General features: G+C 46.4%; 1 long non-coding RNA gene across 1 annotated transcript; it reads left to right on the top strand.

Annotated features, from left to right (window-relative positions):
* The first annotated feature begins 2,690 nt into the window (after nucleotides 1-2,690).
* Nucleotides 2,691-5,794, top strand: LOC133214310 (uncharacterized). Its single transcript, XR_009726090.1, has 3 exons — nucleotides 2,691-3,236; nucleotides 3,574-3,662; nucleotides 4,211-5,794. It is a non-coding gene; the product is annotated as an uncharacterized LOC133214310 (long non-coding RNA).
* Nucleotides 5,795-16,488: the final 10,694 nt, after the last annotated feature.

The raw sequence follows: 16,488 nt of genomic DNA, 5'->3' as shown, positions 1-16,488 counted from the left end.
ACTGATACCTGCTCCTTGCTGGCCTCGAGCAGCTCATATCCTTTACATCTAAAGCCAGACTAACCCCTGCAAGGGGACAGGGGTTATTCAGTGGTTTCGGGTTCTTTTTTGGAAAGGGCCTCAAATAGCCATCCCACATAAAGATGAGATAATACATGCCCAGGTATCGTGGTGATGGGCACCATTTAAAGAACACAAACAAAGCAGAGCTGTTAATGCTCCATCCTCCCAACTTCCCTGTGTCAACACCACCCTGCCAAGACCATCCATTCCTGACACCATCCCAGGCCCCTGCTCTGGATGTTGTGAGGCTTTGTGCAGTTTACACAGGGCTAACGCTGTCCTGCAGGACCTGAATTCTCCAGTGGCTAATTGCTTGAGCTTGTCTTTGTTCACTCAGCTTTCCCCACCAAAAAAGGGATCCTGGTTTTATAAGCTGTTAGGAGCCTGAAGATCCAGCTCTACACTAACATGTTGTTAGCCACAATTATCCCTTTTCTGACAAAGGATTCCTGATTAGGGCTGTTGCATATTCATCCGTAGACTGCGCCAAGCCTGGCTTTGTTTTTCAAGGTCGAGGATTGCATTTCTTTGGATTCAATTCCCATCCTAGACATAGATTACAAGGCAGGAGAGGAGGAGGCAGCTGAGGCTGCTGGAAGCTTTGAATCCTCCTGGTATTGCTCAAAACACCCACCAGATGTATGCCAGACTCACCATGTGAACCAGACATCCTCACAGCCTTTGGTTAGGTCAGCCAAGCAGCCTCAAAACTGACCCTGGCTGCAGGTCTGACATGATGAGATCAAAGAGTGGGGAACCCCTAAATGTCCCTGGTGCAGAAAGGCTGGTGCTGGGCAGGGATCTCAACCCAAACCACGCTTCCAGCAGTCAAGACTTCATGAACTCTTGTTTCACATCCTCCCTGGGGTCCCTGTCCCGTTTGTTACAGTGGCAGAAGGGACAAAGTGGGTACTTAGCCAGGAGGGAATATTTCACAGAGGAACTTCAGCTGCTGTCCCCTGCTGATTCCTCCACTTAAGAAAAAAGAAAAAAAGGAAGAAAAGGGAAAAATAATTACTTCTCAGCCTCTAACCTTTCCAGCAAGTGACTTTGTAATAAATAATCCACGTCTCTCCAGTGCAATCCATCAGCAGAAGCGCCTAATTACTTTAGATTCACTTTGAAAACCCTTCCAGTGCCACTTTCAGATAAATAAAAAATTAACATGGATCTAAAGCAGTAACCTGGAGAAAGCTTCCCCACTCTCCCTCAGTCCTCTCCGTGTCTGGGATGATGTCTGGAAAGCTTCATGCCCAAAGACGCTTCCCCCTGTAGTGCTGAAAGGCAAGCTTGGATTGAAGTTCATGGCACAAGGGAAATCAGCTGTGGAGTGTCCATGGGGACACTCTCCTCCAGACATGCAGATGCTTGGAGAAATAGCTGGAGACAGACCCAGTGCAACTGCTGTGTATGAAGACTTTGCTTTTCTTAATACCTTTCCTTGGGAAGTTCCTGTTGTTTCTAAAAGTGCATTTGGGAGGATGCGCTGTCTTCTGCATCACCCCTTCCTCTCTCATTCCCCAGATTACAGCACCTAAAGGCTTACCTAAAAGCTGGCTGAGATGACTTTCCCCTCCTTGTACCCCAATTCACCCCTACCAAGGCTAAGGGGCACCTGCTGTGTGATTTCTGCAGTGGAAGATGCCCCAAGCACCGTGCTCCCGCTCAGCATGCCGGGCACGCTGCAACACAAGGGCTGCAACAGAGGAGACAGGGGTCACTCGAGAAATTATACCTGTAATGGGTCTGTCCTCTAGCAGAGACAGGAGGAATTCCCAGTCTTCCTTGCCTCTTTCCAGCTGCTGCGTCTGTATCAGTTGTGGTGTGGATGGATGAGTGCATGAACACAAATGGAGTGTTCATTGTGAGAGTGCAGCGTGGTGCTGTATCCAGAAATGTCTGAAATGGAGCTGGACACCAATGGGCAGCACTTCTGGAGAGATTCTTAGGAAGTGAGTAGCATAACACTGAGCAAGCCAGTGACATGCTCATGTTAAGGATGGTGGGCACAGAAGACAGTGAGAGCACTGTCTCTAAAGCAACCCTAGGCATTCCCTGCCATGCAGGGATGTGCTTTAATGGAGCTATGACCAAAGCAAATGGGGTCTTGCTTTAGGACTGTTAGAATAGGGATTGTTAGGCAGATGAATTTCATTACAGTGGACGTGAACTTGTTTTGACAGATCAAGCCAGAAACCAAAAAGGATGTTCAAGGCATCCTGCTGCACTTATCCTTAAGGGAACTAATAGTGAGAGGAGGAAAGATGCTCAATTGTGTGCTAGAATGAAAAGGGATAAGAACTATGGATGCTCACAGCTGTCAGAGACATAGAGGTGATACCCTGCCCTCCTGGAGAGGTATCAAGGAAGCAAGGGACAGACAGCTTGGCTTGGGGTACTGGAGGGTGCAGGGTGCTGGGGATGTGTTATGGGGTACCACGTGTTCCCACACATTCTTGATCTGTAGGTGCAAATGACTTGCAAACTGCACCTATTTGTCACAGAAGCCACTAGCCCACATGCAGGTGATCGAGATCATGGTGGGACAGACACTTCCACTGGCAGCCCAGATTGCTATTGGACACAGTCTCTGCAGAGAGTTTTTGTTTAGGAGTAAGAAATACTTATTTCTTGGTATTCCAGCAATAGAATTAATATCAACAACCTACCTGCATTTCAATTTGCAAAGAGTCAGAGCAACTTATGCCTGTGGTAGATGAAGGTTGAAGCTTTCTAAAAAGACTTTGTCCACCTCTTCTTCATCTTTATACCCCACTTCTCCATTCCCTTCTTCTCCTCTCACCTCTGTGCTCAGGGCCTTGGGCAATACCTGACAAGCATTCAGAAACTAAACCCCTACAAAAAAGCAGCAAGATTAAATATCTGAGAGAAGCAGGCCCAGAACCAATAAGGTCTGATTTCACTGTAGGTTACCTCAGCCAAGGCAGCCGTGTGTCAGGGGAGGAAGATGCTTGAAAAACCTCCACAGGAGAATTAATTAAACGAATTTCACTCTGCCAATTGTTTGTTATTTTTGCTGACCTCACCAAGTGGATTAATATTTAATTAGCCTTTAGGAGAAGTGGAAAGCACTTATTAACCTGTTATGTCAATCTGTCAGGCCTGGGGTCTCGGGACAGGCGCTGTTACCACGAAACAATAGAAATATCAAGGTCTGTTTTTCTCTATCTTGGCTGTTTTCTCCATTGTAAAGTGGCATTTTTAAGGGGGGGACACAAGGGGGGGACCTACTGTGCCTAACTGAGAGATGTCTAAAATGAGTGCCCCAAATCTAGATGTATTCCGGTGGCCAGGGCAAGAGCTAAGGAAGCCATATGTGATGTCCCAGGCACAGGTGGGAAGCACATATGGATATATGATCCCCTTGGAGGTATTTTAGAGCTCAGGCTAGATTTCATCTGCTGTGATGCTGATAACTAATGAAAGGTTTGGGCTTTCCTTCATTTTTTCTTGTTTAAAAACACTGCTTCCTTTTTATTGTGCTCACAGTTACCATAGTTCAAGCTCTAAACTTGGTGTTGAAATCTAATCATCAGTGGGGAGATGTGATGGGGCTCTGCAAGATACAGAGGTCCCAGGTGAGTGTCCATTAAAGAAAAGCTCTAAACCAGAAAACAGGATGAACACAGATGGCAGAACAAGAAGCCCATCCCCACAAGTAACAAAGACCAGAAGGTCCCCGGCCAGCATCTATGTTCAGGGAAAGCTGGTGAGATTCACCCTGGGATAACAACCATGCCTGCTTGCCACAGGGCTGGGTCTGGCCCAAAAGAAATAAAACCTCAAGCTCAATTGAACCCTTAGGAAATACCATCAGTAAAACAGTGAGATGAATGCTGTGTACAAGTTAGCGAAACTGGGAGGAGCTTGAAGGAACATAGTGGCTAAAGTGCTAAAGTGGAACAATATCTTCTTTGATAGAAATTCTCACAGATGCTGGGCTTGGCCACTAGCTGACATTGTAAGTCACTGCTCAGAGAGGAGCCAAAGCAAGGTGTCTTCTCCAAACCTCTCCAAATCCTGATGGACCTGAGCATCACAAACAGCTGGGGATCTGCACTTTGATTTGAGCTTAGTGAGTCAAAACTAAACCTCAGGTTATAATAACTCACTGGGTCTCTCTCAGGGTATTCCACACTCCACCAGCAAACCCAACGAGCATCCACACCCTGGTCTTGCCATCTAACAAGGTCACAGGAGAGATGCTAACTACCACAAGATCCAACTTTCCATCACAGGTAGAAAGCTTCAGCAGACATCAAAAATGACAGACCCTATTCAGGAAAACACAGGGCATGGGCTCGTGAGTCCCTTTCAGTCCCTGCATGCAGGAGGTGAAACCAGCAAGCGGAGGCAGAAGCGTTTGGAGGCAAGCCCTGAGCATGCCGCTTCGCACCGGCTGCCAAGGTGGGTCATGCTCCCCTCCCTGCAATCTGTGCTGCTCTCAAAGGCTCTGCCTGAGCCTGGTCACCTCCTGCTGCCTCGCTCCCACAGGGCAGGGACACTGGCCACGATGCTATCCTGCCTACACCGGGTGCTGATACCGCCGCTCTGTGACAGGCCATATCATTTATTATTATTATTATTATTTTTTTCAAATTAAAATCCTCCTGAGCTTTATTAAATAGGGATGCTGATAGGTAATTAAATCGCAACTTAATTAAATCTGTCTGCTCAATCCAACCGCGGCACGCTGGCTACTCTGCAATCCCTGTGAGAGGTGCTGTCGGTGGAGAACGGCAACATGAATTAAACAGCATCACAGTCAGCACTGCCACCTCCCTGCCAGGCACAGCCAGGAATGGCACCAATGGGTTTCTCTGCCCGTAGAGCAACAGGAGAAGGTGGGGAGACTCCACGGGGGACCTGATTTGACTTCATAAGAGCTTTTTGGGGTAGGGACTGACTCCCTCCAGTGCGGCAGGACCAAACCAAGGCACTGGAGGCGCGTTGGAGGACTCATAACTAACTGCTTTGGCATAACATGATAGTGTTGAACACCATGGGGCCTGGTGATCAGGGCCTAAGGCCATGCTGGCGGTTGGTGTCACCGAGCTCATTGGCATATAGAAGCCCACTGTCTGCTTCCATGGTTTCCCAGCAATGTTTGCTGCCCCGTGTGTCAACAGCCCCAGCTGGCAGTTGCCTGTGCTCCAGAAGCGACTGTGGATGTGTGAGGAGGCAAGAGAGGCATCTCTGTGGTTTCCCTGTCCCAGGAGCTGAACGAGCACTTCCACACCTCCCACGTGTCCTGTGGCATCACTGGTGCAGCATCTCCATCTCCCAGTGACCTTGGTGGCCATGCTGCAAGGGGAAGGGCAGAAGAACAGGCCCCCCAAGCAAGTCCAGTTCCAGCTCCCCACCAGGGACTGGTGAGAGGAGCATGAGTGGGAGAGGAGGGAGACTGCTACCACCCAGCTCTTAGCCCCAGCCGATCCGTTGACTGGTTCCCATGGTGGAGCATGGACAGCTCGCCAAGGATAGCCAGCCACCTCTCAGCCAGAACTGGGGGAGACTTCTGCGTTATCTGTTTGGATGCAACAAGGAGAGGATGACCTGTGAAAAGAAGATGCCCCCGCCGGCACATCCAACTCCTCAAGCAAGATGAGCCCTCTGCTCGAGCGAAATACCTTTTGCAGAGCCTGTTTATCCTATCTTTTCTTCCTGTTGCCTAATTTTGTAGAATGTATCTAATTTCACTTTTTCTTAAAAGAAGTTCATTTTATTTGTCACATGACGTGACAAATTTTCTGTTCTTTGCCCATTCTTTGCCCATTCTTGTAGTACCCGTTAAATAACCAGTTAAAACATTTCTGAGCCTAAAGCCTGGTTAAATGAATCTTTAAAATGAGCATGATGGGAAGTTGGTGGCAGCTCATCTACTGAGAGCAGAGCTTTTGCAACTGCACTGAGGGAGGTGCTGGAAGAACAAAGTGTCGGGATGGTTTTAAAGGGAGCTGTTTTGTGAAGGTCAGTCTTCAGGAGCGTCTGATCTTGTCTGTGGCAATTCAGTCACTGTCATATCCAAACCAACAATTTTAGAATGGCACTCTGTTGTTTCAAATAATGTGCAGGTCTGTCTTTGGGGAACTGATCATTTTAAGCAATGGTTCTGTGTTGATGTGTGACTGCCAAAACAGTGGAGAAATGGCTATTTAATGAAGTAAGAATCCCCCTGTATTTGCCATTGGTGAGGCTGCACCTCGAATCCTGTGTTCAGTTCTGGGCCCTTCACTGCAGGAGAGACATTGAGGTGCTGGAGCGGGGCCAGAGAAGGGCAATGGAGCTGGTGCAGGGCCTGGAGCACAAATGTGATGGGGAATGGCTGAGGGACCTGGGGGTTCAGTCTGGAGAAGAGAAGGCTCAGAGGGGACTTTCTCTACAACTGCCTGATGGGAGAATGGAACCAGGAGGCGGCTGGTCTCTTTTTCCCTAGTAAGCAGTGATAGGACAAGAGGTAACGGCCTTAACCTGTGCCAGGGGAGGTCTAGATTGGGTATTAGGAAATATTTCTTCACCAAAAGGGTGCTCAGGCATTGGAACAGGCTGCCCAGGGCAGTGTTGGCATCACCAGCCCTGGAAGCATTCAAGAACAGTGTAAACAAGTCCCTCAGTGACATGGGTTAGTGGTGGCCTTGGCAGTGCTGGGATAACGGTTGGACTTGATGATCTTAAAAGGTCTTTTCAACCCAGTTTATGATTCTATGAAATGGAAAGCAGGCAGGGAAGGGTTTCTGACAGATACCAATGCTAGAACATGGTTCTGTTACCAGCTGCCTGATAACAGGTGCCTTTTACTTGCTTTCTGGGAGTTTCGGCTCCTAGAGACAGCACACTGAAGGAAGTGTTTTTGTGGGCAAGAAAGATTAAAGCTTTTCTCTGGTTTAGTCAGGAGGGTGAAGTCTTCAAACTTCTGAAACAAAAGCAAAGAAACCCAGTGTGTGTCTACAAAGCCCTTCTGCAATTACCAGAAGACTAGAAGTTGTGATCCGAGAGACTGGGGCTGCTGAAGCAAGTCATCAAGGGCAGAGTTCCCGTGGGACAGATGCTCCAACCTGCACAGCCATACCCAGACAGAAAGGAGGACAGAGAAAATAGGTAGGTCCTTCCAGAGGTAAATGGGAGAGTGAATACCCAGAGCCTGGGTCCCCATGGCTACAGAGAGAAAACCTCGTTCTCCGTACCACCTTGATACCCTCCAGCCTCCTTTGCCAGATCTGTCCCTGTGCCCACCTCACATGAGCCCTTTTATACCATGCTAGAGGTTATTCCTTCACCCTGCCCACAGGGTAAAATAGCCACTACTGCATGCAGTGGGTTTTAACTCTCCTGCAGCTATTGCATCCTTACAGTCCCAGAAAAACCCTCAGGCTCTGCTCTGGCCATGGACCCCACACTGGAGGCACCATGATTTCAAAGAAGGTCTCACAACCACTGGGGTTCCCCCAGATTTTCAGCCTGCGATCCAGGTACTTGAGCACCCTCCAGGTCTCCTGCAATCCCCCAGGAGGTGGAAGAAGAAAACCACAGAAACAAACCCCCAAAAAGCCCAAAGGGCAGCGGCATCTAATAGAAAACAAACCCCCAAAGAGATGGACAAGAGATGGCCAGGCTACAGGGAGCCTTTCCAAGGGTGACTTTCATGCAGTAATCTTGAGAGATCAAATTCCTAATCTGTTTCCACCTCAGAGATGGAGGAGTGAAAGTCCAACCGGGATTAATGTTTAATGCTTGAGTTAACAGGTGATGCCTTGCGTCGGGATGCTTGGGTTCCCTGCTCTGCAGCTGAAAAAGACTGGTACATGAGCTCAACCAGCATCCATCCCGGATATTAGGGATGACCCTCCTCTCAGACAAAGGTCAAAGAGGGGTTGCCAAGTTCAGGATTCCCCACGCCATTACACAGTGTTGTGTGCTGGGGCTGCAGTAACAGATGAGTTGCAATGTCTGTATCTGCTGGGGCATGTGAAACTTCAAACCTCCCTCCTAATTATTTTAGAGCCACTGAGGTGAGCTGCTGGAACACAGCACAGGGGAGGGCAGCTGAGAGAAAAAGCAGCTCATTCCCACTGCTGGGTTTGCATTTCTGCTCCTGGGGAGGACACATGTGGCTGGAAACCCACACATGGCAGCCTCAGCTCCTGTGCTCCCCACCATGAAGGAATAGGGATGGAAGGAGAGATGGGTCAGCTGCAGAGGGGGGGGCACAGCCTGGGAGATGAGAAAAGCACTTGTTGAAGATAAAGACATAGGCAGACCCCAGAACACACAGACAAACAGTTATAGAAAGTGACTAACTCTGAAACAAAGGTCATGTTGTTTGCTCTTCTCTATTATCGGAAGACTTTCTCCGCTGGGAGTACATGGCCTTAATTTTGAGGGTCCGCTTAGAAGGCCAGACAATGGCCCAGAGACTGACAGGGACATGAGCATCTGTACTAGGAAATGCTTTTTGCTCTCAGAAAAGCAAGGGGAAATGAACTGATCATGTCCTGTGACTCTTTCATACATGCTGCACCATCGTTTAGCAGGCACTTCCAAACGTACTGTTTGTGCTTACTCTTGAAAAAGGTCTATTGTGAGTGAAATGATGCAACCATGGGTGGTCACGCTTACATTAGATCTCCTACTGCACACGTGTCTCATTCCCAAGTTTCTCAGATCTGATCTGTATCTAAACGTCACCATTGCCCTATCAAAAGAGGGCAAATCTATTACATCCTGACCTAAGGGTCTGGACAGTTAAGGTTTATGTCCAGAGAAGAATCTACATTCTGAGTGCAGCCCTTCTCTTCTTTGACAGATTGTTTTGTATTCTTTCATGTGTCCCGGGTGGTGCTGGGACATATCAGACCACAGGGCAGCTTGAAGTTATGGGGCAAACCGTAGGTAATTTGGCAGGAGAACATTAAAAAGCAAGAGGAGGAAACTATAAATTCAGAGTGTAACCACCATAAAGTGTTCTCTTAGTTCCCAGACAACCTCTTAAAAGCATAGATAGCTCTTCCCCCTGCCTACAGGATGCCTTTCCCTCCCGGTAGGGTGTTGTGTTATGGCTCAGACAACAGAACACCATGGGAACAGTGACCCTGATGGATTTCACATGTGTTGCAAGACCTGTTGGAAGCTCTGCCCTTTCACACGCTGGACTTCTCTTCCATGCAGTATCAAAGGTTTGCAACTCATGGCCCTGTTTCATTTCTCCCTCTCTGTTGAAGGGCTTCAACTCATCCCTCGTCTTCCTTTCTTACTGTCAAAGATGAGCCATCTGCCTTTAGAGCTCAGAATGAACCATAACCCCAAGTCCTAAATTGGCTGTAACTCCCATGGCAACATCCAAGAACATTTATAGAATCATAGAATCATAGAATAGTTAGGGTTGGAAAGGACCTTAAGATCATCAAGTTCCAACCCCCCTGCCATGGGCAGGGACACCTCGCTCTAAACCATATTACCCAAGGCCTCGTCCAACCTGGCCTTGAACACCGCCAGGGATGGAGCATTCACAACCTCCCTGGGCAACCCATTCCAGTGCCTCACCACCCTAACAGGAAAGAATTTCCTCCTTATATCCAATCTAAACTTCCCCTGTTTAAGTTTTAACCTGCTACCCCTTGTCCTACCACTACAGTCCCTAATGAAGAGTCCCTCCCCATCATCCCTATAGCCCCCTTCAGATACTGGAAGGCTGCCATGAGGTCTCTGCGCAGCCCTCTCCAGGCTGAACACCCCAACTTTCTCAGCCTGTCTTCATATGGGAGGTGCTCCAGTCCCCTGATCATTCTCGTGGCCCTCCTCTGGACTTGTTCCAACAGTTCCATGTCCTTTTTATGTTGAGCCAGAACTGTACACAATTCGAGTCTACAGATCAGATGAGGCTCATTTCTGGGAAACTAACACAGACAAGCCATCAAAACCTTTCCTCATCTCCTTCTCATGTCCTCCCAGGGTTACAGACCCTGGAGAAGATGCGTGTGTGGCTGAGATCTGCTTTCCAGTAAGTTACAACTGGCAAAGTGTCCTAACTTTCCTTAGCTCTACTACAAGCGTTTCACGGAATCACTACATTTCTGTGTTCCTTCCTCTTAACCAGAAAGTAATTTCTTGCACCTAAGAAGCACTGAAGTGCCTAAATCACATTTTCAAGAGTCACGAGCATTTACGACCCAAATTTCACAGGTTCTCCTCACAAATTGTTACCCTAACAATGTCCTTTTCTCCCAGCCAGACCAATCTCTTATTTGCATTTTTCCTCCACTTCCCCCCTTTCTGGTTATCTTTTAACCAAAAATCATTGCCCAGTTCTCATTCTTGGTCATGTTTTAAGGATGAACATTTGCTGTGGGAGGAGGAACAGGAAACATTCACACCTCATCCTCATTTAGCTGACCACTTCCGTGTCCCCTACTGACCCAAACTAGGGCTCTCCTGTCTTGCAGGAACGCCTGCCTGTTCCCACAACCATGGGGTCAAGTGTACTGCAAGCAATTGGGAAGCACAAGTGCTTGAGAAATTAGGTGTCTTTCTTCTGAACTTCATAGCCTGAAAAAGAAAACGTGTTTCTGAGGGAAACTGCTCATGGAAATCTGTTGCTAGTTTTGCTTCAGAAAGAAATGATGAGTGATTGATAACTTAAAAATGATACAAAAGAAACTGCAGTGGAATTAGTTTTTCAAAGGCCATTTTAAAGGGAAATTTGGAAAATATTTGCAAGAAAACACTCCACTACAGAGATCTGGACATCTTATCTCACTTAATTCTACCAGTGAGCCTCCTCTTCCTGCTCAGTCTGTTTATCTCCACTGCTGCTTTTAAGGTAACCACTTCTGATGAGGATTTTTTTCTAGAGTATAGATTGTCAAAGTGGAAAACTCACATTCCAAGTTTTCCTGTAAATATGTGTTTTAAACCTACTCATACAGCTGTGGGAAAGTTTTCTGATATCAAATATTAGCTAAAGTTGCAGAATTGAGCATTTACACAGGGAACATATGAAGAATGAACAAAGTCAGAGAAGAGCAAACTGAAGGGGACTTTTTGAAAGCCAGAAACAACTGGAGTTGTCAAGCATAAAATAGCAGAAAGATACTAGTGCAAGGAAAATAGAAGATGATGTGAGAAAGGGGGACCTGGTGATCTAAGGGGAGGGTAAAGTTAGAGAATGAGAGTGAATGCATAGAGTAGACAGAAACAAGGAAACAGAGAGTAAGTCTGATCTTTGTTTGGAGAACAACAAAGCATTTGTTTTCTGCAAAGCTGTTTTTGAATGTGGGCATGCTACAGAAGACCGTAGGAGAAGACAGTATGCCTGAGTGCTACCAGTAAAGTCATGGAGTCATAGATTGATGTTCTCCACCTAGAGGCTGAGGTTCCAAAGCACTTTGAGACCTCATATGCCTCCTTAGACGGTGTTACCTGCTGTCATCGATGATTGTACTGGGACTGCCATGTGTGGTACAGCACAATGTCTCACAAGCCCTGAAAAACTGTGGAGGCCTTCCAGCTGCCCATGTGCATGAAGCGTGCTCTTTCTCCAACACCGATCCCAAGGGAAACAGCCGAGAGGAGCTCCGGAAGGTCAAAATGCAATTAAAAACAATGAGATTTTGTGCTACTTAATGGGTGCAAAGGAAAGAGGGTTTGCCTCTTGGGTCATGCTTGTCTCACCTGCACAGACCACACCAGACTCTCTCCTCAGTCTTCTTTCCCATTGCACCTCTTGTGGCCCTTCTCATTCATAGCATCAGCCCCATTGATGTCCAGGTCCAGCAACTGGGGGGACAATTAGGTAAATGTGTAAGTTTGGAGGGGAGGGGATTTACACCTCCTGTGGCCCTTGCAATGAATTACCAGGGCTGTTAATGGGCTGGTGCCCCAGTGCCTCGTAAATCGTGCGACTGAGGCTGAGCGGTGATGGGTGGCTTTGATCTGGACACGCTGCCCTACCATGAACAGGAAAAGGAAGAGGTGATTTTTCATGGGTTACTACTCACTCCAGCCTCCAAGTTTTCCACTCTGCTGAAACTTTGACAGTGCCTAATAATCCATCAGCAAGACTTCCCTTGCTCTGCTTCCACTCCATTACCACCTTCATGGTCCCATTTAGCTTCTTTCACACGGACCCCGGAAAGGTTGACAGTCTCCCACCCTTCCCAAGCGGTCTGGAGGATGAGAGCAAGGGCTGGGGTCACTACACATTTCCTTTGAGGAGAGGAGTCACAAAGTGGACGCTGAGGTGAAGGGAAAGAGCTAGCTCACATCTCCAGACCCAGGGTTCTTCCCATCTCCAGGAGCTCTACCATCTGCAGCCCTGGGTGGTCCTCATTGCCTGAAGAAAGTCCTCCTCTCTTCTTGAGTTTTGCTATTTCGAGGATACCATTAGCTTCAATTAAAAGAAAAGGCCAATCTACCTTCCCATAAACTGCTTCACAGCAGAAATACTGGAATCTAGGTGGGAAACAACACGGGGGGGGGGGGGGGGAAAGCATTGCTAATTCACTGAGTGATTGCAGATGTGTCTCTAGATCCACATGCCTAACAGGGAGCAGTAAGCCTCACACCTACTGAAGAGGTACCTCCTGGGATGTCAAAGCAATTGGTGAAACTTTGAAGTGCCTCAGAGGAAAAGGAAATAAGAGGCTGAGATGTCACCTGATATGAGAGGGTTAGATGTCTTAGGGTTCATTTGAAATGCTCTAGACTATCTGCCATCGTGGCAGAACATGGGTTTTCTACAGGTCTCTTGTCACATCTTCCAGCTATGCCTGGTGTCTTGGATACTTCAGGGTGTCTCAAGCAGTGCAGTACATTTGGGTACCTAAGCATTTTGTCATCATGTTTTTTCACCAAGGGCCGCTACTTAGATTTATTCTTGACTGGTCCTTCAGTTATCTCCTATATATTAGACCAATACATTGCATGTGTTCAATTTTGTGTGTTCTGCCTTCTGAATGGAACCAAATGCTCAGAATGGCACAGTTTTCTTAGACTAACAAATTCTTTGAGAGGGGTAAAAACCACCTCAGTAATAAATCCAGACTGTGAAGGCTTGATGTATCTGTTTTTCTGTTTGTCTCCACTGCTGCTACACAGAATTAGCCCTCACCTAATACAGAGTACAGACTTGATACAACCTTGTTTAGCACAATTGGCTTGAATCCATTATATTGACAATATCAATTTGTGTAATTCCTGCATTAGGATTTTGTACTAAACTGTATTTGAAAGGAGCTGTTGACCTTGATTAGCTCTTTAATTGTGGTTAAAATCCAAAGTAATTCAGATACCAGCTTTGACTGTGGAAGGAAAGGGCTACACCATGTGACAGTGCAGTCAATAACTGCCACGCTCTCCACGGACACAGTTCCCGTGTTTTGTATGCTCTAGGTCTCACCACTATCTCAATGCATCCATTTGCCTTCACTTTGACCATACCCTTGGGGCTTCACCTTGCAGGGTGTATTGTACAAGCAGGCACTTGCGGTACAGTCTCCTGGACACATTCCAGCTGAGTTATCTTCTGGCTCACACCACCTCTGCTTTTGCATGCAGGTGGGATTTTCAGTTCAGTTTTCCATCCTATGCAGAGGTGTAATAGTGCTGGGTACTACCCAAGGGCTGCTCAGAAAGGGATAGGAAGGAGCCAGTCTACAAAGCTAGATTTCAGCTGCAAATGTTGCCTTACTCACTCTGTGGTCTCTTAGCAGCAGAAACAAAATTCGAGTGTTATTAGAGCACATTAAGAAGCCAACATCTGCCTGTCAGTGCCCAGACAGCGGCAGGGTAATAGTGTTATAGACACTCCAGAGAAGGGATGCACAGGCTTGCTGGTGTTTCAGCAGGCACTACGCTCTTCCTGAAACTGAACAGGAGCTGGATGGCAAATTCTCCCAGATAGCTGCAGGAAAAGATCAGCTATGTGCCTTGAGGTCTGCGCTGGGTGAAAAATGCCAGGCAGGAGGAAAGGCCATTTCCAGGACTCCCATGTGTTGAAAGGGAAAATGGATAGGATGAAGCCTGGAGGGGGAGAACCCTTTTAAGTCAATGAGGAATTCTGCCAGAAAGCAGCAGAAGGAGCAGTTCAGCAGGAATTACAGAGAGAGAAAAAAAAACCTGGCAAGAGATAGAGCCTGAAAGATGGAGCACTTCATTTTGGGCAAACTGAATGTTTCAATTAAAAATGACAGAACTGCGATCCTTTAAGAGCAGTCAGATTTTAATACATTTTTCATGAATGGAAGCAGCCTGTATCCTGAAGACCTGACAAACTCTGTTCTTTGGATAGCATGTGCTCTCCTGGATCTATGTCTTTCTGGCATCAGATGGGGTTGCCAGCCATGGATCAAAGGCAGAAAACACAAAAAGACCTGCCAGGCATCTTGTGCTACATATGTGTGCAGAATATAATGTGCAGAGAGGAGACGGATGCCTACTGCTACAGCAGGGAAGGAGAGGGCTCATGGGAAGGAAGAGTAAACCAACAGTGGAGAAGAGAACACAGAGATGAAAGAACAGGCTGTGGAGAGAACTAGCGTCAAGGAAAGGAGTTTGTGAAAGACAAGAGTAGAGCAGTGGAAGTGGAGACAGGGAGGGAGGGAGAGGAGGAGGGAGAAATGTACCCTCTGTGCTGGGAAAAAGACAATAAAAGCTGCAGACTCTTGTCACGCAGGACAAGCCCAGCACTATTTACTGTTTGCTCATTTAACCTGGTTAATTTTTAATAATGTTGAAATTTTCATTTTAATAATTTAGGTAAATTATTTATTAAACCACGGGATAAAGGAATCATAGCAATTATGAATTGACAGTGTTACCTGAGGCTCATGAAAAGGTAAGGGGTTTTGCAAAGTCCTTGTTATTGGATAAACATTAAATTAGTAACAACTTCACATCCAATTCAAATTACCTTCTTCCGAGTCTAAGATTGCTCTCTCTTGGTCTCTCTTGGGAAAGAGCACCGTGGGCAAAGACGGTTGCAAGGAGCCATGGCTGTCCTATGTGGGGCTGCGGATATTTCTCCTAGATGTCCTTGAAGCAGGGATGAGGCAGTCTTTCCATCAGAGGGTGGCAACAAGGTGACATTCACTGCTCTGATCATGGAGAAAAACACAATGGGTTAATAGGAAAAGATGTCGGATGGGTCTTGTGGCTATGGCTATCAGAGTGGTGGTGGCTTTTCTGGTACAAAAAAGGTCAACAGAAGGGTGCTGGTGTCTCCTACCTATTGCATGACTCCTTGTTACATTTTGGAGGTGCAGACTTCCAAACCAGCTCACTGACCAGAGGAATCAACTGTCTGGTGCCAACTGCCTTATTGAAGGTTCCTGAGGAAATACAGACCCAGTCCTGGAAGATCCCAAGTTTGTTCTGGAGATGTTTGTGTAGAAATGGAGTCTGCCACTTGAGGAAAGCAACCTCTGAAAAGTGTCTACAGAGACACACAGCTCCACACTTGATGTGACTGTATAGGGATTGCAAAATAAAGCCCTAGATACCTGAAAAGGTGAAAGTAATGAACTTTAAAAACACCAAGGGAATGTAGCTTCCAGATACTCTCTGCAAGAGCGAGAATTTTGCTTTAAAGTAGAAATCTAAATGGAGAATGGTAAGAGGTGGGGAAGAGGAGAATAAGAATAGGGTCTGGAACCTGGTGGCCTCAGTCAGCAGAGTACTGCAGCCTTTGCCCAACTTTCAGCATCAGCGTAGGCCTGCAGAATTCAAACCAGCCACCCAGAATTCAATAGCAATCCCAGGTTTTAAGTATTGCAATGAATCAGAGCCAAGCTTGCATTTTCATATTTTGTAATGTTTAATTTTCAAGCATTTTGTTTTAATTACCAGTTTCCAATCATTTTTATGTTAGCTCTGAGTGCCTTTCCTACATTTTCTTCTCAATAATTAAAACTTTTTAATAACATTACTTTCAATCAAAGGATTTCAATTTATCTTCTAACTTAGTTCTATCCTAATAAGTTTTTTTTCCCTGGGAATTTCCTAACATTCAGTAAAAGAAATAAGCATTTCTAACATGTAATTTTTTTCCTCTCCAATATATTGAGAGCTCAGTTTTCTTGAAGAAGTTCTTTGGAAAAGCATGAAGACACATTCAGAGTCCTAAATATCTGTGCACAAGATGATGTCCCAGATTCAAATCTGTTCTTTCTTTTCGGTTTAAATAGCAATAGCCACCAACTAACATGTGAAAGAAGTTGATAAACAAATATGTCCCATAGACTAAAGGAAATGCCCTCCTCATTTTGAAATCTGCTCAATCACATTTTTGTATCATGCCTAGCAGGTAGGAAAATACAGCTTATTCACTGAGAAGATAATGTTGAACAAAATATGCAGTAGTGAACGAATCCTTAATCCAACTGTAAGGTCTGCCTGCTTTATAATGAAATA

Source organism: Neopsephotus bourkii, unplaced genomic scaffold (assembly GCF_033783945.1).
Source record: "Neopsephotus bourkii isolate Nb327-2 ecotype Australia unplaced genomic scaffold, CSIRO-AGI_Nbou_v1 NB_882, whole genome shotgun sequence".
NCBI lineage: Eukaryota > Metazoa > Chordata > Aves > Psittaciformes > Psittacidae > Neopsephotus > Neopsephotus bourkii.
Note: the sequence above shows the minus strand (reverse complement) of the source record. Positions and strands in the feature narration are given on the sequence as shown.